Source organism: Parasteatoda tepidariorum, chromosome 8 (genome assembly GCF_043381705.1).
Source record: "Parasteatoda tepidariorum isolate YZ-2023 chromosome 8, CAS_Ptep_4.0, whole genome shotgun sequence".
NCBI classification, from domain to species: Eukaryota; Metazoa; Arthropoda; class Arachnida; order Araneae; family Theridiidae; genus Parasteatoda; species Parasteatoda tepidariorum.
In genome coordinates, this window is record NC_092211.1 from 3,199,729 (window position 1) to 3,224,094 (window position 24,366).

Genomic DNA, 24,366 nt, shown 5'->3' on the forward strand with positions numbered 1-24,366 from the left:
ATATATAAATTCGTGAAAAAAAGCGCTTTCGACAAAATACTAAAATAGAGATCTATCGACAAAGACTACTCACTTCTGCCTAGCTTAATAGTATGAGATTGCCGTAGCTGATGCTCTCTGGTTATTTCAGTTTCCGTTTTTAAAAGAGCTACATGTTGAGTCATCTCAGCTAGATTTGGCACGTGACATTTTTAGCGGCAATCATTGGTCGATTTTCTAGCGTTGCCATTCGGGGAGTTGTAATGAGGCTTTTTATGTCACCGTTGAAGAGAAATATATATATACATACAATGAAAGTACTGAGTATCCCTAGGTCACAAGTACATTTTCTGAAAAAACTCTTTCGACATTTTACGGAAATTTCTAAAAAAAAAAGATAAAAAAAATAAATAAAAAACACTGTCACTGGTGAGGAACTTAACTTTTTTTACAAAAATCATGCAATTTCTTCATTTTATTAGAACTGGGAAAGATATGATTAAAGTGAGGAAATAAACGAAAAGATTTAATGAATAAACGATTATTTGTTGCAGTATTGCAGACTTGACACTGGCAACAAAACTGTTCTTATTGATGATGCAGTTCCTGAGAATCTATATATATGTATCATTCTAGAGAAAATATGTAGGGTTGGCGACATTCAGGATAAAACAATGGAATTTTCGAGCAGCCCTAGGCCACGAGTGTCCCTAACGAAGGCTGTATTGGCACCTGAGACCCCAGCTGTTTAACCAAGACGTCTTCACCTTCTCCTGATCAAATAGCTCGTTCGAAAAGAACTGTTTTCCTTTGGTATTACATGCCCCAAGAACTTCATTTAGAATGTGAGAGAAACCACCCCCAATCTACTCTATTCCAATTTTTTATTTTTATTTTCCCTCCCCAGTAGAATAAAATTCTTTTTCTCTGTTCTATCTGAAAATGAGTTGAACCACTCTTTGTTCTATCTAAAAATGAAGTAGCACAGTCGTATTTAAAAGAAAAAATTTATTCCCAGCAAAGAGATTTACTCTAAAGTACTGAAATTTTAAGGTATTTTCAAATATGGATCAAATTACGGTTCGAAATCAAGTTCTCGCGCAAATTATAGTCTATTTTTTATATTTTAAGTAAGATAAATTCTTATTCAAAATATTCAAGAAAAGTATGATAAATATTGATATACAGCACTCCCCATTACATTAGGTTAATTCTAGCTCAAAACCCTGTTAAGTTAAGTAATAATAGTTCAAACATTTCAATTTATGATAGGTTGAATTAATTCGAAATGGAAAAAAAAATTGTTAATTAATGTGACATTTTGGTTTAAAGCATTCTGGTTAAGTTATATTTTGATTCAAAAGGTTATTTTTTTATTTTATAAATTTTGATTCAAGACATTCCTGTTAGGTTAGATTAATTCAAAATCAAAATATTCTGGTCAGGCTAGATAAATTCTGGCTTAAGAGATTCGGATTCGGTAAAATTAAGTTAGTTAAATTATGATCAGCACTTTCTTGTTAGGTTATTTAAATTATAGTCAGAATTTCTTTGTTATATTAGATGAATTCTGGTTCAAAATATTGTGGTTATGGTGGGTAGATAGGGCAAAATCTGGTTCTAAAATGTCTAGTTAAATTAAATTAGCCAAATTATGGTTCAAAACACTGGTTAATAGGTTTAGTTTTCTGTTTTAAGCCTTTAATTTTTTTCTTCCAAATTTAAATTTTTTTTTCATATATCATAGTTTATGTTTTATACATTCTGATATAATTATTCTACCCATAATTTATTTTTTGCCAGATCGAATTAATTTGAATAAAAAAAAATACACTGGTTATGAAGTCAAATTTAAATCCGTTCAAATAAAACATTTTATTTATATATAAAAATAAAAAATGTTTCTTTAGAATGGGCTCAAATAGGCTTTATTTTGCACATATTTATGAAAAAGTACTTGACTTAGATGCACAAAATAAAGTAATTAATTGATTAATTTGCAGTATTATGAATATATACTTCAAAAAGCAAAAAAAAAATTTCTTTTTAATTAGTTGTTAAGTAAATTAATGCTATTTTATAATTTAATACAATAATATTTTCTAGTTTTTATACTAGAATATTTTATACGCCTAATATTAAAATTCTATGTAGTACTCAGAATTGATCAAAAATACATATTTAAATACACTTGGTAAAGGTTTTGTGAAAGATAAAATCAGCTCTGAAGTTACAACCGTTCTAATACTACTGAAAATGGGCTTTGCGTATAAAAACTAGTCGGAAACAAAGGCCATAATCATGCCATAAAAATGACAAATTTCATCGATGACATATTATTATCCTTAGGCTATTATCGGCATTTACAAAACTTCAATATCTACATCTCGCTTGGCGAAATACCTAAAGCGCATGGGTATGTCGCACAGCAATAAAAATCGAAGTCACGAGTCATAATAAAGCCAAATGAAATTATAGTAATTTCGCCAATAATACAAAAAGATAACGTATCTCAAGTGTCATTACTTGGCGGTAGGTACGCATTTTCGCTAATCGCGTTCTCTGGCGTTAATCTTGATCCTGCGCTATTACTCCAATTAAAAGTTAAAACTATCATCTAAAAAACTGTTATTACGACAAGGAACAGCGCATACGGTGTGCTGCATTTCTTCGAAATTCTAAGACTATGATAGTCATTAGAATAGTCAAGCTTTCTGGGTGGTCCATGCTTGGAAGTTTTAGTTTTCGTTTTTGTTCGATTTCAACTGAGATTTCGTGTCATTGCCGTGTTCTTATTCTTTACCATGTTCAAAAATAATCGAGAGGGCATTATTGTTGACTGATTGGAAAAATTTCCAGCAATATAAATAATTAAATTTTTATGAATTGCTTCTTGGTATAACTCTTATAATTAAAAAAAAAAGAAAAAAAACATGTATGATTGTCTTGAAATTGTGTAAGATTTAAATGATAAAAAATTAAATAAGAGTTTTTATAGAAAAAATAATTAGATGAAATCCTGAAAATGATTATTCCTTTTGAAAATGCACCATGTGTTTGAAATGCAAAGCAACTGTATTAAAAAAAAATCATTCAGATTTGAAACTATTAAGTAATGCTACAACCGACACACACTTTAGTCCTTTTGCTTATGCAATACAGTGACGTACAGATGAGAGGTGGTGAAGGAGGCAAAAGTCCAGCCAGATGGAGCATCCGTTTGATCACTAAAACTTTAAATTCAATATTATTATATTAAATAAATTTAATATTATTTATAGAATCGAAAGCAAACTTCTAGAAATTTGAGCTTTGAATAGAAGTAAATTTCTCCCCGTGTTTTGATTTTTGGATCAAAAGTAATTTCTCATCGTGTTTCGAGTTTTGATCAAAACTAATTTCTCATGCGTTTTGAGATTTGATCAAAAGTATTTTTTCTCTCAGTGTTTTGAGTCTTTAATCAGAAGTACATTTCTCCACGTATTTTGATTTTTGATCAGAAGCATAATTTCTTCCTCTGTTTTGATTTTTGATCAGAAGAACATTTCTCCTTACGTTTCAGTTTTTGATCAGAAGTATAATTTCTCATTTGTTTTGATTTTTTGATCAGAAGTATAATTTCTCTCAGTGTTATGAGTTTTAAACACATTTATAATTTCTCTCAGTATTTTGAGTTTTGAACAGAAGTATAATTTCTCTCAGTGTTATGAGTTTTGAACAGAAATATAATTTCGCTCAGTGTTTTGAGTTTTAATCCGAAGTATTATTCTGAAATTTGATTAGAAGAATATTACTTGCGACTTTAGTTACATTAAGTATATATTCCATGTTTTTGAGCTTTTATTGAGAGTATATTTTTCATGTTTTGAATTTTGATTAGAGGTACGTTTCTCGTCTTATGATTTTTGATTCGAAGTATATTTCAAGTGTTTAGAGTTTTGATACTTGGAATACTTTTAATAGTAATTGGAAATTTTTTTAAATGCTGGTACATAGTATGTACCTTCATTTTAAAATGTTGAATAAGAACATAATATATATATTTAAAAAAAGGAAACACAGTTAAATAAGAAGCGCTAATTTTGGAGACTCTGTCAGCACATGAAATAATGCTTCAGACAGTTAGGTCACGTTTAACTTATCTTTAGCGAGTGCCCTCTATGGTAGTTCTGAAAATGGCACAATAAACTTCAATATAAAAAAAAGCCATAATTTTATAAAAAAGAGAAAAGTTTTTGTGATTTAATTTCTTAATATTTAAGCAGCTATTCCAAAGCTGCATTTAATAGGCTCAAAAAAAATTTAAAAAATTGACAATCATTCATTAATTTTGATAATTTTCATGTATAGTTGGAAAATCTTGCCAAATTGGCGATTTTTTAAGAAAGTCTAACTAACTTCTAGAATATTTAAGTTATTTACCCGTTCTAAAGCCCAAATAATTCCTCACGGCGAGTTGGTATACATATAAAGTTTAAAATGATAGCTTTGCTTCAAGAGTAAGGCACATGAATTGTGGCTTTTTTTTACTTTTTTTTTCTTCATTTTTCTTGGCGAAACAGCTTCGAAAAACGCTGTTTAACTACTAGCATATTTTCTGCTTTTTGTCTTGATTATAAATGAACATGAACTTAAGCTCCTGATTTTTATTCCAGATTGCGCTGATAATTCATGAATGGGCTCCGTATTCCTTTATTCCTACAATTCCAAATTATGCTGATAATTGAAAAGCTGTGTCTAAAGACGTGGAAGGTTTTAAAACTGACAAAAATGAGAATGCTTCCAAGAGATTCTGATCTGTTTAGAAGGCTCTTGAATTTCCCCGCTAAAATAAAGCAAATAAAACTAATTTCCCATTCTTTATTAATGAAAATTATACTTATTTCCTCTCGTATTATAACGTTTATCGTGCCTGCACGTGATAATAATTTCAGCCAATAATTGCCATTCTCAAGACTAATTTTTGAATGGAACATAAAATGGAATCTTTCCCAGCATATAAGTTAGCATTAACATTCAAATAGCTCCGTTTGTTTGTCATAAAAATATGCCCCAGCAAAAAAAGATAAACGAAAACATTCTGATTCTGAGTGTGCGAATTCAAATTGTCATTTAATCAGCATTAAAACATGAAAGCCAATGCCGAAGCAGAACATTAAAACTAAACTTACAGCAAAAAGTCACGGAAACCACATTGAAAAGTACCTTCCCCATTACAAGCTTAAGTTATATACTCTGAACGGCGATTTCCAGAGGAAATAAAATAAAAACAATATTTCGTTTTATCGAAAAAGATAAGTGGAAATTACGTACGTGATTGGCTGTATCCTGTTAGGCCGATGCTTACGCCGAAGCAGATGGTGATTATAAAATGAGGAAGCTTTTGAATTCGGTGGCCATTAATCATAGCTTTCATAATTTAAAGCATTTGTCACGCTTTGCCTTGTTTCTGCGGGTCACAAAGAGTTGCCCATCGTCGCTGAAATTATCGCCTATTGAAGGTAACTATTGTATTACGGAATTAGTTGCTCGCAGCGAAACTCCATTAAGTCCCAAATTGTTTTCTTTGCCTGTTTGGGCGTAACTTTATAATTTATCATCCCTAATCGCTGACTAATTATTAAAGTTCAGATTGATTGGTATGGATGAGACATTAATTTTTAATTCATAATCGGATTTATATTAACAACCAAAAAGGCCACATTTAGCTAAGTCCCTTTCTATGGAAAAGAATAATTTTTGTGGAAACTATTAACCAATTTATAATTTATCATCCCTAATCGCTGACTAATTATTAAAGTTCAGATTGATTGGTATGGATGAGACATTAATTTTTAATTCATTATCATATTTATATTAACAACAAAAAAGGCCACATTCAGTTAAGTCCCTTTCTGTGGAGAATAATAAATTTTGTGGAAACTACTAACTACTTTATAATTTATCATCCCCAATCGCTGACTAATTATTAAAGTTCAGGTTGATTTGTATGGATAAGACATTAATTTTTAATTCATAATCATATTTTTATTAACAACAAAAAAGGCCACATTCAGTTAAGTCCCTTTCTGTGGAGAATAATAAATTTTGTGGAAACTATTAACTACTTTATAATTTATCATCCCCAATCGCTGATGATATGGATGAGACAGTAATTTTTAATTCATAATCGGATTTATATCAACAAAAAAAGACCACATTCAGTTAAGTCCCTTTCTGTACAGAATAATAATTTTTGCGGAAACTATTAAATATTAACTACTTTATAATTTATCATCCCTAATCGCTGACTATTTAATACAGTTCAGATTGATTGGTATGGATAAGACATTAATTTTTAATTCATAATCGGATTTATATCAACAAAAAAAGGCCACATTCAGTTAAGGCCCTTTCTGTGGAGAATAATAAATTTTGTGGAAACTATTAACTACTTTATAATTTATCATCCCCAATCGCTGACTAATTATTAAAGTTCAGATTGATTGGAATGGATGAGACATTAATTTTTAATTCATAATCATATTTATATTAACAACAAAAAAGGCCACATTCAGTTAAGTCCCTTTCTGTGGAGAATAATAATTTTTGTGGAAACTATTAACTACTTTATAATTTATCATCCCTAATCGCTGACTAATTATTAAAGTTCAGATTGATTGGTATGGATGAGACATTAATTTTTAATTAATTTATGTTATCATTTTTAATATAGTTTGATACATTTTCATTTAAAATTGCATTTGAATCGGTAGAAATATCTCTTAACTCTTGAACTTAGTTGCTTTTAATCATAAATTTAATAAAAACACTAGAAACGAACCAGAAAATTCTTGGTTATTTGGCAGGTTTTAATGCATTTTTCTATATCCTTGTAAAGAAAGAGCCAGTGAGTACAAATTATAATTAGAGTTCTCGAAAATTATTAGGAAAGATGGTTCAGTGATGCACCACAATTTCAGTACATTCGCGAAAAGCAACAAAGTGCTCAGTGTAAAATACTTTGTTAAAGAGCTGCATCCTGTTACTACCGAAGTTTTACAAAACAAAGACAAAATCTGAAGGAATCTTTATCTTCTTGTCTATTCTGGACTGTCTTTCACTTGATATTTATAAACTTAAATAATCGTTTTAATTTTGAAAGCGGGTATGAGGTAACTCAGTTAAAATCTTTATTGAAGAATTTTTAAACTTAGTTTTGTTTTCTGTTTTTGCTGCTTTCCTGGCCTGTCAGCATAATTTTATCAACAACTTTCGGATAATTTAAAGTACCCCAGGAGTAACCTAATAATTTCAACGAACTGGGATGATCAAAAATTAAAACATAATTCCCAAACTTTTTAAAAACAAGCGATTCACTTTAAAGTAAGGAACCTGTTATCAATGCAATTTTAACCTCTTGTCATCTCGACCGAGCCATTTAGCAGAAAACCCAAATGAGAGACAATAAGCCGTCGTCTTTAACACCGTCATTATTACACCACTGCGGCTTTTGGAACATTCGCCCACTGCAAGAGAGAAACGAAATTGGGTATAATTAAAACGCTTAAGATGGCTTAGTTGCACCCCTCAACACCTTCTCCCCCTCTAGAGCTCTAATTACCTGATCGATGCTGCCGACAGAGGTCTGAGTAATCTCTTACTAGACCTTGGTTCACCTAGGTTCTCAATCACTCGGATAGAATTCCTTGGTGAGATGGTTTTATGTTCTCTTCATTAAGGGGTTAACCCCCTTTCCCATTTGGTTTCGAGGTTTTTGTGGTGCAGAAGCAAGTAGTCAGGGCATCAATAAAGTGTAATTTCTTGTACAATTAGGTACGCTTCTGTTATTGGAGTTGTTGTTAATTTTCTTTTTGCAGATATAGCTGATTTTCAAATAATTCGATTTCAACAAATACAAGGATGTAGTTTGGTGTTGCGGCGCAGTCTGGAACGGAAAATTACATCACTCTTTTGAAGCAATCTGTGTTAATTAATGGTTGTTGCACTTTAGTAAATTCTGAAGCAAGTTACACTTTAGTGGAGTCATTGTGAAACAGCGATTGTTTCACTTTTGGAACTGTTTTGATCTATAATTATTACAATTTTAAAACAGTTTGAAGCAACAATTTTTATGCAGTCTATTATAACACTCATTAGGAGAAGCCAATTTTACACTTTCAGGGCAACGGTTGTTGCACTTCTGAAGCAAAAATTGCAGCATTTTTGGAGAAATCAGAGGTAACGGTACACTTTTGATGCAATTTGGGTCACTATTTGTATCACTTTGCTCTCTAAAACAACAATTATTTCACTTTTAAAGCAAATGTAATAACAATTATTGAACTTTTGAAGCACTGTGGAGCAACAAATGCATCACTTCTGAAACTGTTTGGAAAGATGCTCGGTTCGGCGTGAAATTAAATTTAAAAATTAGGCATCTTAAACGCGTTATAAATGATTTATCTATGCCTAAATTTCGAAATGCTAATTTCTCCAATTTTTAAATGCCGCATGTTTTACAAAGCCTGTTTTAGGGCATTATTATCATAAATTATTTTTTTTTGGAAAACTATTTATTTTAAGACAATTTTTATCGTAATTAAAATTAATTTAAAAAACTTTAGAGTCTTCAGGTGGAAAAAAAAGCACTGGAAAGTAAAGTACTCGAAGAAAAACCTCGGGGAAAAAAAAAGAAAGAGAGAAAAAAGAAGAAAAAAACACCGGAAAAAAGCATGAGAAAAATGCATAAAAACTAGCACAGGAAAAAAAAGACCTATAAAAAAGTATGTGAATTTAACAATCAATTCAATTCAAATCATTGAGCCAAAATACTATAATGTAATTATTTATTCGAATGAAATTAGGTATTTTCTTTAAAAACTAACATTAATTGAGGATTAATTTAAAGTTCACGAAAAGGATTTTTTTCCACTACATACTATATAACAAAATGATTAAGATTCTTAAGAAGTTCTAAAATTGTTCTGAACTTCATTAATCACACATATTGTATAGTTATAAAATAATAATATGCAAATACTATTTTTTCAAAAGGATATTTTTTTAGAATGAATTTTACATTTTTTTTTTTGTACTGTAGAAGACACTATACATTTTGGTTTCAGATATTTTTTATTTTTTGCAACTCAAAAAGAAATGGGGTTGTTATTCATCCGTTTAAGTTAGTCCGCCCATTTGTATAACTAAGCTGGATCATTAAAATTTAAGATTTTTTCTCAGAAATATTCTTGCCAACGATCCGTCGGCATTCTTTGAATTTAGCATGTGCCATTTTGTTGGACTGTCTTTTTTGCTACCTTATGACCTCTGTTGGTGTTAAGTTGGCGAGGGAGCTCGATTTATGGGTCTGTTGAACTTGGATGATTTGACAAAGTTATATAACATTGCCTCCTCTGACCAGAAGGCGTAGAAGAATTTTTGGTGTCTTTTTAGGATTAAAAGTCTCACCAAAGTAAAACCTGTGACGTGTAAATCACGTCAAAAGAGCTTAACTTCTCTTTGTGTTAAATTGCCGCCAAATTAATTTATTTTTCCTCTGACCTGTTAGCTCTTATTTCGCAGAAACTTGCTCAGGAAAGTGTCCCGCTCAAAATTGCATAACAACATTTAAAAATTAAATACAATATTCTTACTGTAAAAATATATAAAAACACAGAAATGATACAAAAAATTGTATTTTTTGTATTGTATTTTCCCTTGTTATTTTAGATTAAAATGTAATTTGCTTTTTCCAATTGCTTTTTTGCACTTAACAAACTTTTAATGATAGATTACCATTCAACATCATCATTTCAGTGCAGGTATATTTTAAAAATGTCGCCTTAGTAGATTAGGAGAAATAGTGTTTAATAATCTTTGTTTTTCTGAAATTTTTTTTTCAAAAATGTAAAACAATAAAATTATGTAATTCATGGTTACGAGTAAGCTATTAAAAATTGCAAATTTGTTTTATAAAAATTTAAACTTTTCACAAATTAAACTTAAGAAATAGAAAAATGCTGATTCCAGAATTGTATTGATTGCAATCCCCAGAAAAAATTTAATTGTAATTATTCCATTTTCGTATTTTATTAGACAAATAGATAAAAACCGATTTAGAAGACATTTAAAAATTTTTCAAACATAAATTGCGCAAAAACGAAGATATTTATCAAAATTCTAAAAGGAAGCAAAATTATAATACCTAACTATCTTCGAAAACTGAACTGCATTGGAATAATTTTATCAGGAAAAATCTATAGAGAATTAATATTATCACATACCTTACATATCAAATTGTGATTAGATTACGAACTTATATTTCACGACTTATATTTTTGTGATCAGATTGCGGACTTATATGAGAAAGAGAGCACCAGAAATAAAAAGCACCGAAGAAAGAGCCAGGAAAAAGAGCACCGGAAAAAAGCATTTCATTATTTATTTCATAATTACCACCTCCGATTGAACGTTAAATTCTTTTCTCAAAATTAGAATGAATATAAATGATATCAAGACTTTTTTTTTCCCTCATAAAAATTATTAAAATCGCTAGATTTTTAAAAAAATTTTTTTTTTTTTTATTTATTTATTTATTATTTTACTTTAAACTCAAGAAATCTTCCGGNAGTAGCAAGCTTGCGAAGTCTGCCAATACGGTATTCGAAACTGAAGGAAACGGTGACATAAACAACTTATAAAAATTCGAAAGAGTTTCAAGTTATAAAAATATAATAACAAAATTTAAAAAAAAAACATAAAAAGAATAAGCAAACGATTAATTTATAGAAATCTTAATTATCACAAAATAGAGAGATTTATCATGCCTTAGATACATGCCATACAAAACCATAAAAAAATCATAGATGGCACATAAAAATTGGTATTATGAAATTGTAATTATCAAGCTATGAAGTGAATTACAGCTCAATAGAAGGAAGAAAAGAATTATTATTATACATAAATTGAATCATAATATTGATAATGTAAAATTATAATAATAACGTCTTTAAAAGAATTTTCAGATTATGAAATGAATCATAAAAATAATATGACTACAGAAGGAATACTTGATAGGAATATCATATAAAGAGGAAGAATATACAAGTATAATAGATAAATCATAAATAGAATAAAATTTTAGAAAGAATGTATTACAGCAATATCATATAAAGAGTAAAATTTTAAAAATAATATGATGGGAATATAATATAGAATTTATAATATTGAGTATATCATATTAAGTTTTATCAAACTGTCTAACGAATCTAACAAACAGTTGCAGTTAACTATTGATTAAATGAAGATAAGGAAGAGTGAGACTCCTAATTATCATTTGATTACAGCTAAGTTGTCCCTCTGTATCCTTCAAATCACCACTTCTGACCATTGGGCGAAAAGAAGAGCAGAGCAAACACACCCCTGGGGTGTCTAAAACTTGGATCTTTTGGCGAGGGTAAATATTTGAGTCGGTCTTCGTTTCCTTTTGTGTTCAAGAGAGATTTCTACTTCTCAATACATTCTTGATTTAGGACGTTTGAAATAATTGGCTGCACATCGCTTGTTTTTGGGCTTCAAACCTCCTTAAGTTTCCTCGCCAATATGGAAAATCATCACACACAAAGTAATTATAATAATAAAATTAATGAAATAAAAAAATAAATCTGAGTATATTGAAAAAAATTCAAAATGGATTATTTCTGGCTGAAACAGTGGAAAAATAAATAAATAAGCAAAACTGATTAACTTGCAATAAAAATCAAAATATTGTTATTAAATTTCCAAATCTGAGAATATTTGACTAATATCATATAAATTCCTCCAAATAAGGAAGATACAATGTTAGTTGCATCGTATCTCAAATAAATATTAGCAAATAATATCCCCCCCCCTCAATTTGTAACTACTAAGATCTATGAAACAGATGAAATTAAATAAACATAAATTAAAATTAAATATATATTTGAAATCAGATTATTCGATTCAAAAGTAGCTTCCAGTGTGAGTTAAGTTTTATTTCTATTGCAAGAAGTGGAAAATTGTGATTGAAATTTTATGCACACAGCACATATTTTATGAAAATACTTGTGCAAATTTGTTAAATCTAATTAGCATTAAGCGTTTTTCACATTCTTTCAGTTTTCTCTGACAGTCAAAGAGTTTTTGATGTTTTTAAGCCAGACTTCCTCAGTAAAGATTTGATTTCGGAAGCATATTTTGTTTTTAATCATTTATATATTTATTTATATATTTATTTATATATTTATTTATATATTTATTTATATATTTATTTATATATTTATTTATATATTTATTTATATATTTATTTATTTATTTTTAACTGTTTTATCATTAGTTTTCGCCGTCGAACAAATCATACCCTCTTCAGTGTAACATATTTGAAGTGTAAATGTTGAAGGAGTAAAAAAAAAAAAACAAATAAAACTGTACGTGGTTTCTTATTTAGACATTGNCTTCTATCCTAAAGCTATATATTTATTTGTGTAATCTAATAACATTGGTATACAGTGATTTTGTTAAAAGAATAAAAGCTATGCTTTCGTATGTACTGTTTTGAGCTTATAGCTAATAATATAGACGCACAAAGTGCTTACCGGGCTTAGATCTCTCTTTTTTTTAAATTTTATTATGAATTTCTTTTTTTAGCATTTACCAAAAATATAATCGATGTTTGTTTTTTAACTGTAATAATCACCTAAGATTTCTTGGAAATAGCAAAGTAAAGCAAACAAAAAAAAGTTTTGGGATATAATATGCTTCAAAAAATCAAATTGAAAGTGCTTTTTTAAGGTGCGTACATTTCGAATTCTTTTTTTTTTTTCGAGGCTTTATTTTTCGGTTCTTTTTTTTCACTGTTCTAGTTAAAGCTGTATGAATTTGTAATTTTTTATTACAAAAAAAATTGCACGTTGATAAAATTTCGCTATATATTTGAAAGCTCATTAAAATGTTGCATACAACTGTTCCGACAAAAAACTGTTCCAATTCATTTTACAATCAATGTAATTATACTTTTTTCACTTCATTTTAGACACGAGTTCTAAAAATACATATTACGAGTGGTTGTTGTTGTTGCATATCTCCGTTGTTTAACAACGCTAAATCAGGTCTATGAAGTCTGTCACTCTAAGAAAGTCTAATACTAGAATTGGGTTAGATCTTGTCTGAAAAGCCCCAGACAATCTAGTATATGGTCAAAGGTACTTAGCCTGCTGGTCTATGATTATTATTAACGATGTTTTTCGAAGTTCTGTCGCCAAGGAAAATAAAAAAGCCATAATTTAACTGCTTTGCACTTGAAGCAATGTGATGATTTTAAACTATATGTATATAATCATACCATGAAGAATTAGTTGGGCTTTAGTACAGACATATAACTTAAATATTTTAAATAATATTAAACTTTTTTTAAAAAATTGCCAATTTGGCGACATTTTTCTACCGAAATGAAAAATATGAAAAATCACTGCCTTAGTCTCAGTTTTTGCACATTTTTATAAGCACAAGTATTGCAGCAGTGGGGTAAGTTTTTAAATGTAAAAAAAATTAGACCACTAACGCTTTTCATTTTCACAAAACTGTAGTTTTTTTAGTTTTTTGCATAGCGACGCTTTGTGCCATTTTCAAAATACTAATCATAAACAGCGCTGGTAGATGGAATAAGATGTTTAATTCTCCTCCACTAAGCAATGGACAATAAACTTCGGTACCGAAATAATTTCTAAACTTTTAAAAATTTTGGAAGCTTGTTTTATCATGCTTCTGATAATCTTTCTTTTATTTTCATGCTAGACGATGACAATCTGAAAAGTATTAATCCTGCCAATCTTTTTGGCGAGAAATTATTTTTTTCTTCGAGTAACCTCTTTATTCGTGCTCTTATGGACAGAGAAACTCATTCTATAGGATCTCAGTTTTTGTTTGCTGGACACTTCATTGTCAGTTCTAGTGATTTTATTGGATACTATAGACAGTAGTGTCCACAAAGGGTCCGAGAAGGGGAGGATCCTACTACTTAATATCCGCTCACTGAATTATAATTACCTCATCATTTTATTCACTGCTGAAAAAGAGATTTGTTTGCTATTTCCCCTTGTTTTCCTAAAGGGGGAACATTACTCTAAACTTTTCATTTTTTTTTTCCTTTCTTAGAATTTTATAGGTTGTAAAACATTGTAAATACAATTATAATATAAAGAAGTAACGGCAAACAGTAATGATTTGTGTCACATTATTTTTCTACGTCATTGTTTTTCAGAAAACTCTATCTTACATATTCAAGTTTTTAAATGAAATATTTGCCTGTATTACCAGTAATGACTTATTTAAATTTCAAAAGTTAATTTTAATTGAAATTTAAAGAAAAAAAAATGGACTTAGGAATGTTGCAACAAAAAAAAAGTGAATATGAATTCGCAAGAGAGAGGAATATAAGTTCACAAAAAAGTGAATAAGAAGTTCACAGACGTCAATGAAGTTCACAAAAAAGTCAATTCCGGAAAAAATAATAATAATTCACAAACTAGAAAATTTAAGTTTCTTGAAAAACGCGATCGAGCCCACAAAACCTCTCACGGTTCACTTGATGGCAAGGGAACTCTAACCCATGATCCGTCTACCACAGAGAATATTTTACGTCATCACTGTTGTCGGTGCGAAATTCTTATCGACCAACCATCGCTTGGATTCGAACTCGATTCACTCCTTGGAATGCGAACTTTCTGTCCCCTGAGCCAACACGGCTCATACAGACACTATTGTCTCAAGTATAGGTTCAAAAAATAACGCATTTTCGAAACAGCTTGTTTCGCGTCTAAGAGGTAAGTTCAACAATTTCGTGGCCAACGGTATGAAGTTGTCAATGTTATCAGCACTGCGCACTGACCGCCTTTGCTTCCCAGACAAGTTGGTATCTATTGATCTGAAATTGCATGGGCTTCAAGTTGCTGCCAGGGTTTGAACTTCAGTACTTTACAACGACAACTCCATATGACAACTTCATGGCTTCTTGCACCTCCATAAGTAATTTAAAATATAGAAAATCTGAGTTCAGGAAAACTTAGCCAAGAAATTTCAAACACAGAAGAAAAAAATTTCATAATACTAAAGTAAAAAAAGAATATATAAAAGGATAACTCAGAATTATGTATTGGGGAAGTTCTCTTCCAATAATCTACTTGCATTTTTAAATTCTTTTCCTTCAGCAATTGAGACTTAATTGCTTATTCTACATTTTCCAGCCAGAACTCACTTTTTCTATGCTTTAAATTCCTTTCCTTCAGCAATTGAAATTTCATTGCTTATTCTACATTTGCCAGTCAGAACTCACTTTTTCTATACTTTAAATTCCTTTCCTTCAGCAATTGAAACTTCATTGCTTATTCTACATTTGCCAGTCAGAATTCACTTTTTCTATGCTTTAAATTCCTTTCCTTCAGCAATTGAAACTTCATTGCTTGTTCTACATTTGCCAGGCGGAACTCACTTTTTCTATGCTTTAAATTCCTTTCCTTCAGCAATTGAAATTTCATTGCTTATTCTACATTTGCCAGGCAGAACTCACTTTTTCTATGCCTTATATTCCTTTCCTTCAGCAATTGAAACTTCATGGCTTATTCTACAATTGCCAAAACTCACTTTTTCCATGTTTTAGTTTAGTTATGGAAATGGAGCAGATTTCGCGACGATACATTTTTCCCATGATATAGCTTCCTTTTAACCAACCTTCGCTACACGTACCGATTTTTAGTTTCAAAATCTTAAAATATTTAGTTAAAAAGTGGTGGCAGACGAGGGCAGACAAAAGGGATAGCGTAAAAAGACGAGATTCTGAATTACCAAGAACTAGAATTTCTTTCCTAGAACAAAAAGACCTTCGTTAGCCTAGGACAAAAATAAAAGCGCCTTAGGAAAAAACACAATTCATTTAATTATTATTATTTTAGATCTAATATTTATTAGTAATTGAAAAAAAATGAAGAAATGGAATGACAGAATGAGGAATTGAAAGAATGAACACTCCTCCCGTCAAATAAATAAATAAAAGTACAAAAGGCATTTCTTTTATCAAATCCGTCATTTTTCCTTTAATATCCTAATGACTGTCGTGTAACAAGATACATCATTAATATTATAATATCATATCATAATATATAAATTTATGAAAGATAAATAAATTTCTTAATGAAAATAGCCTTTGAGTAATCAGTTCAAATAACAAGAATAATATTACTTCTTATGAAACACTTTTTTGGATAAAAAATATTGAAAATCAATTAATTTCATTATTAATTTAATGTTATTTGTTCTTTCCAGAATAATGAAAAAAATAATGGTCGAAAGGAGAAATATCGAAAAATTGAATACGAACGAAAAAACAAGGAAAATAGAAAGAACAAATTCGAAAAAAAAGAGAGCTTCTATCCTAAAGCCATTGATTGTATATTAATTTTAATAAAATAAAATGCATAGCTTAAATCTTTCTCTTTGCTTCCATTTTGTTAGAGCCAAACATCTCCTCGGCCTTAAGAATGTCTGCCCAGAAGGCGTTTAAGGCACAAAATATCCCCATATTTTTTCCTAAAACCATTCCTTAGCACCACCTAATACAAGATGATCACTTGATTTACAGCATCCTTTTCATCTTCCGCATCCCACCGGAGCACCAAGAGAGACTCCAGGAATGATCCATAGCTGCAGACAGGCGGCAGTTCATCCTGGTCACGGTACCAATAAAATTGTCCTGGTTGTCCATTAAACTGGAGTGGGGAGAGAAGAGTGATAAATGGGGGGAAAGGGGTATGGAACCTCCTCACATCCCCTACCTTCACCGGACGCCTCTTCTTTTTTCGGTGCGGGCGGCACCTTTTGTGGCTACTGATTTATCGTCGCTTTAACTGTCGAGCGGAAAGCTTTCAGCCGCTTCGCAACGAGGGGCCATACATCAAGTGAAGAGAATGACCCCATCAAGCGGATTAAAATAGTGCCCCATCCCTGATGAATGGCGGCGGAAGGATCTCATATTCCTACTACTAGAATGGGGATCGGAGGATGGAGAGCAGATTCTTGGGATTTTTTTCTGTCCAATCTGTAGATGGGATGATTTTGCTGGCGTGAAGCAGTTGTGACATATGGTTGCGTCGTTTTGATGCTTTTTGATCCAAAGAAAGTTACAGTTATTGAATTCTATCGGAGTAACTGAGTTGTTGAGGTATTTTTCAGGTGTCAAAACTGTAACTGTATTCTCACTAGTGATTTATCACGAAATCTTTTTCCGATTGGTCAGTAGTTGGAGTCAGACTTTAATATCGAAGTAATTTTAGGTTTTGTGTGATTGACGGAAAGAAGAGATCAAAAAATTAATAAATATATAAATAAATAAAAAGTATCTTTAGGACAGTAGTGAATAACTGAAACATAGACTAGTGATATGATTATTGCTACAAAATCTTATGAGCTTAATCAGTTTGATTAGTGCTCTTGACACTTGAGTTGAACTAAATGTGATTAAATACTTTTTTCTTTGAAATTTAATTATGTAGATATTTTCAATGCAATTAAAATACACATAATAAAAAGCATTATCTGTTATTCGAATATATGACAATTATAATTATTGGAATATAGAACCAATTTAAAAATGCAAAATGTTAAAAGTTTTTTCCCTATTAAAAAAAAAAAAAAAAAAACATGTATATTAATTAAATAATAAATACATCTTATTGTATACAATTCATTTTTATTTAATTCAAAATAAATACTCAATCATAAATAAATATTCAATTATATTTAATTCGGGCTTCAATTTCCTAACAAAATAGGTCATTATATTCGTATAATTTTTTAAATGGAAAAATCACATTATTACTTTCGCGTTTTAGTTTTGTATTATGATCATAAACGAACTTTTCATTTCCTATGGTTTTGTTTACCATGGACTTTTTTTGAAGTACTTCTTTTTATTTATTTATTCTTCCATTTAGTTTAGGAAAAGGCTTCATTGTTGAATTATTTATTATTAATTCATGTGCATAGAGATATTATTTATTTATTTATTTATTCTCATATATCTCTATATTTTGTGTATCTTACGCTCTGAAAATAAAAATAGTAAGAAATTGATCTAATACATAATTTTCTAACACTTTTGATTGATTTATGGATTTATTAATATTTGTTAGATTTATTGACCTCATGATGTCACGTCAAAATCAGTAAATATGGTAATAATAAGGATACATACAAACAATTAATAATTTCATTGTTTATTCCAAATAAGAGTACAGTCAGTAAAATAATAAATTAAATTATTATTAAAAATGTCTACTTAAGCTCCTATTGGGAGTTCTTTTTATAGTGGTAGCACATTATTATTTGTAACTAATCTATTATTATTATTACACATAAAATGNATAAAATTCATTTATATTTAATTCAAAATAAATACTCAATTATAAATAAATATTCAATTATATTTAATTCGGGCTTCAGATTCCCAGCAAAATAGGTTGTTATATTCATATAATTTTTGAATAGAAAAATCACATCATTACTTTTGCGTTTTAGTTTTTCATTATGACCATAAATAAACTTTTCAGTTTCTATGGTTTTGTTTACCATGAACTTTTTTTTTGAAGTACTTCTTTTTGCATATTTATTTTTTGATTTACCTTTGGAAAAGGTTTCATTGTTAAATTGTTTATTATTAATTAATGTCCATTGAGATATTATTTTTTTTTTTTTTTTATCCTCACATCTCTCTATATTTCGTGCTGTAGCTTAAGCTCTGAAAAAAATTAGTAAGAAATTGATCTAATACATAATTTTCTAACACTTTTGATTGATTTATGGATTTATTAATATTTGATAGATTTATTGACCTCATGATGTCACGTCAAAATCAGTAAATATGGTAATAATAATGATACATACAAACAATTAATAATTTCATTGTTTATTCCAAATAAGAGTACAGTCAGTAAAATAATAAATAAAATTATTATTAAAAATGTCTATTTAAACTCCTATTGTAAGTTTTTCTTAAAGTGGTAGCAGATTATTATTTGTAACTAATCTATTATTATTATTAGACATAAAATGTATAGTAGTTGGCTCACGTTATCGAAATTCTCTTTTTAAATCGACGATGAAAATTACTTTAAGTTAATTAACACTTATGTACTTGGCTTCTTTAAAACAAATAATAATAACTATCTGCTTACAGAAAAAATATTTTACCAAGTAGAAAATAATAATGATTTGAAATAGCTATCGTTAATATAATTTATATTCCCTAAAGAGTAACTGTTAGTATTTCATGTTTTTGAATCTAAAGTGGGACAAATTATTGTAAATTATAATTACCTTAAAATAAAATATTAAAGTCATCATGGAACAAAACTGCAGTAAACCATAGTAGCCTCTCATTAAAATATTGATTACGGTTTCTGTAGTGCAAATATAGAGTAAATCATAATAACAACTCAAAATATTGTCTCAACTTAAAGTTCGAAAAATCTAGAATAAATCATACTAGCATTTCATTGAAATATTATTTTAAAGCCATAGTGAGATACTATGATAAATCATAAACATCTGAATAAAATTTTGCTTTAAACTTCTAGTGGTTCCACAGTATACCATAATTACCTCTCATTTAAATATTGTTTTAAAGCTACAGTGAAAAAAAAATCTAGAGTGGTTCTTAAATCATTCTTTGAAATGTAAAAAAATAATTAATGATAACAGATTGTTATCATTAATCATTGTAATCATATAAACGCTTCAAGAAATGAAAATAAAACAAAAAAAAATTAATGAATTAATTAAAAATAAACAGGTAAAATTTGGAATTAATTTCTCTTAAATAATTTATTTGGCGTAGTTGCGATAACTTATTCAATAACCTCTTTTTAGAATATTGCTCTAAGTTATAGTGGAGCAAATCTAGTGTTAATCATGACTGCAATTCACTATATAAAAGTAAATGACAAGCACATACAAATTGAACATCTCAAGCAAAGTATAAAGGAAATAATTATAAAGTGACGCCTTTAAACATGGTTTACTCACTAGCGCAATAACATGCCAAAATAATTACAAACCCCATCGCCAAGTTTTTTCCTTCTTATTTAACAACTCCCTTCATTCATTTCAATCGCTCTATTCCACATTATTTTTTATTCATTATTATTATTATTTTGTTCCTTAATTCGCCTCACGTTCGCTCTTTTTCATTCCATCTGTCAGTCCATCCCTCTAATTATCTGGCGGACATTTTGTGTGGGGAAATAAACGAGTGGCGAAATCTCTCTATTTGAAGCGGCAGGTTTTATAAATGATGCTTGGTTTGGAAACAATGACAGCTCATTTGAGATTCGACAAGCTCAGTCTTTTGTCACGAGCCCCATTAATCTGCCAGTTTATTTTTCTTTTCTTTCTTATTAGCATTCAGGGTTTGCCAGCGAACTAGAAATGAAAAGAAAAGAACGGGGAAAAAAATTATCGCGCAGACGATATTTTGATCGCCAAAGAAGAGATCGAATTTCGCCAACCGGTTGAATTTGTTGTTGCCAAACTGAGCAGACGAAATATCGTTTGACTTTGAAAAAAAAAAGTTGCAGACGATTTTTTTATTTTTTATTATTATTATTGAGAGGAGATATCGATGATAATTAATGACAGTCACTTTTATTTAGGGCAATATGATTGATGGTGGTTTAGATTAATGAATTGCAGCAAACAGAGAAATTAATATTGATTTAATCATAGCATCTATTACTTTCATGCTGTATAATTAGGTTTCTTTCATTTTGAGAAAGTCAATATCGTGAGAAAATAAATTATTTCAAAGAGATTATTATTAATGTATGACTTTAAGAGCGTATATCAGTTTTTCCTATTAATTATAGTTTAGAATATCCCTATACAGCAATTTATTTTAATCAAATTGGAAACTATTTAAATTTGATCGTGAATACGTTATTGATCTTGCTTAAAAGTTTATTAATTTTATAATAAACGATTAAGTTTTTGTGAATTAAGTATCATAGTCTATAGATTTTTGCAAATTTAAAAATAAAAATTTTTTAATGGGTATTGAATGTGATTTATGAATGCAAATATGAACAGGGTATTATAGAAAGAGTTAAATATATTTTAATTTTCATTTAACTTTCAATTTGAGTCCCTTGATTTCATAACAAGTTCGGGTCAAGTATATTTTCTTAAAAGTAGCTTTTCATATAATTTTTATTTATTTTATTATTTTATTTTGTTATTATTTTATTTTATTATTATTTCATTTTATTATTATTTTATTTTATTTTATTATCTTCTTTCTTTAGCTTATGAAAGTTAATATGATATGAAAATAAATCATTTTTAAGAGAATCACTTTATTAATGTACATTATTTTTCTAACTTTCAGAGATTATCTGAATTTTTCTCAAAATTATGATTCACTCAAACGTTTACTTAGTTATTCGAAATAAAAAAAAAAAAAATAAAAAAGAATATTAAATGTTTTTGTAGCATTTGAATCTTCCACAACATTTTATATGGCTCTTTTGCCAAGGATAATAATAATAAAAAATCCTCAGTTTAATGCATTATTATCTTGTTGTTACACCGTCTTGCGGTGAAGAATCATTAGAGCAATGAAACAGGTAAATAACATCAATATATTTTAAAAATTATTAAATTTTACAAAACTCACTAATTTGGCGAGATTTTCCCTCCTAGAGTAAAATTATCAAAATCTATAAATAAATAGTTCTGAATTTTTTCAAACGTTTGATGAGCTAAAATAATGTCACTTTTGAGTAATGGTTTTAAACATTTTAAAAATTAAAAAAATTTGAACTTTAACTTAATTAATTTATTTTTCAAATTGTGATTTTTCCTCAAATTAAAATGTTGTGGCATTTTCATATTGGACACTGGCTGACTGTTGAAACTTACAATAAACTTGACGCAACTAAACTAGATCTAACAGTCATGAATAACTGTTGCAAACTTACAGCAGTGATGAAAATGGCATATTATTCGAAACAAAGCATTATTTAGTGCGACGACAGAAAACAGCCTTAATTTGACTCGTCAATTTCCGACGTTTTGATTTTTATTATTTATGTTTAACTAAGAGGAAATATGAACGACAGTCTTTATTATTCAGGGCAATATGATTGATGGGACTTTCTAGTAATGATTTCCATCAAACAAATTAATATTGATTTAATCGTAACAATTCCAAAATACAAAACAGGATTCAATCAATCAAGATTTGATCTATTACGGTCTGATTTCGAACTTTTTTTAAATATATGAGTAATTTATTTTATAAGCACGTGGGAAATAAGAATAATATATAGTGAAAAAAAACCTGTTATTACCATTTACCCTAACTGCTAAAAATTATCTGCATTTTATGCTTTAGTTTTCGACTCACTTAAGATTTTCTTCGAATTCCGAACTGAACTTTTTCCACTAACTTAACTGCTACCCGTGGATTTAAGCCTTCTATATTTGATTTAGATCTTGCTAAACTTACTAGTCCCAAACGTCTAATTCTAATCCTGACAGTGAACTTACTACCACATAGTTTTTCTCCCCGGTTTGCATAAAAACTGTTTATGTCCTGTTCCATTTTGATTTTAAAATTCTCTTCCGGCTTTTTTAACAAAATTAGATTTTAATCCAATAAAGATTCTATCAGTATGCATAATCACTGAGGCATTTACGACATACCATGCCAATGCAGCCTCGGCGACACTGGATAAACCAGTCGCATTCCACTTGAGCCGTGATGGCTCAAGTGATAGAGCCATCGCCTTCCAATTAGGTGAACAGGGTTTGAATCCCAACGATGGCTGGTCGATACGAATTCCGCATTCGGCTTGCACCGGCCACAGTTCATGGGTAAGAGTCCCCTTGCCGCCAGACTAACAGTGAAAGGTTCTCGTGGTTTTTCCTTACCATGTAACGCAAATGCGGGTTAGTTCTATCAAAAAGTCCTCCGCGAAGGCAAATTTTCCCCAATACTTGATCTAGGAGTTCCCTTGTCTTCAGGATTGGGTTCAAAATGACAAGGCTACGGAGTTGAACTTCAGTAGTCGTAACTCCTCAAAAAAAAATTATGTCGGCTGCTCAACGACTGTTATAAAATTATGAAACTATTGTCTCACTTTGTTGGGACTTTGGGTACAAATTTTACTTTGATAACGGCAAAATACTTTTCACATTTGTCAGATCAGCTCACCTTAATACTTTGTAATCTTATTTTTATTCAACTGGATGTCCCTTCTTTCGTTAATGACATCAATGCCTCTCTCATCCTTCATTCCGTTTGGAGATGTATCATGATAATGCGCGCCTGATTTTAGGCGCTTGAAACATGTCAACTTTTCCCACCCTAATTTTGAAATTAGTGAAGTTTTTCCGTTTATAAGTGTAAGTTACACTTAGTGTCAAAAAGAAAATTATTAATATATAAATAAAAAAAGAAAGATCTCATGTGACTTAAATTAGAAGTAAACAATTACTAAAAAAAAAAAGGAATTCAATTTCACAGGTGATAAAGATTTTTTTTATAACCGTCGTTGAGCAGCCGACCCAATTTTTGGGTTTACGACTACTAATATTCAACTCCTCAGCCTTGTAATTTTGAACCAAATCCAGAAGACAAGGGAACTCCTGGATTAAGTTTTGGGAGAAATTTGACTTCGTGGAAGATTTTTTGATGGAACTAACCACATTTGCGTTACATGGAGAGGAAGACCAGGAAAACCTCCCACAGTTAGCCTGACGGCAAGGGGACTCTAACCCATGATCCGTCTACCACTGAGGATATTTAACGTCAGCACTGTGGTCGGTGCAAGCCGGACGCGGAATTCGTATAGATCAGCCATCCCCGGGATCGAACCTTGGTTCACCTCATTGGAAGGTAAACGCTCTATCCCTTGAGCCATCGCGGCTCAGATGATAAAGATTTAAAAAAAAAAAATACTAAGACACGAAGATTTGTTTGTATTGGACGTCACATGACAACAATTATTTCGGTACTAAGTGTACATTTAGAAAAAGTTCGTTTTTATAGCTGCTTTTAAATATTTTTTTAGAATACAGTATACGCAAATAAATTAGCCTATAGCTTGCGCTCTCGAACTAAAAATTGAGTACTAGGGCGAGAAAATCTAATCAATTAAACGAAAGTGAGGTGTTCTGCTTTGCACTGAACACATACATTATAGTCAATCAGAGAAAAGTGAGGTGTTCTGCCCTGCACTGTACGTATACATTATTAATATTAACCTTTTAGTAACGGCTAATACAACTAAAGGCCCAGAATAGCAGGTATAATCATTCGCCGTTGGCAAAAGGTTAACT

The 24,366-nt window shown here is 29.8% G+C and overlaps 1 long non-coding RNA gene across 1 annotated transcript in view; it reads left to right on the plus strand.

Annotated features, from left to right (window-relative positions):
• LOC139426283 (uncharacterized) overlaps window positions 1-16,463 on the plus strand; it is a 40,709-nt gene extending 24,246 nt beyond the window's left edge. Inside the window, exon 2 of the long non-coding RNA XR_011637514.1 lies at window positions 16,297-16,463. This is a non-coding gene — a long non-coding RNA (uncharacterized lncRNA). The remainder of the gene's footprint in view (window positions 1-16,296) is intronic.
• The last annotated feature ends 7,903 nt before the right edge of the window (window positions 16,464-24,366 follow it).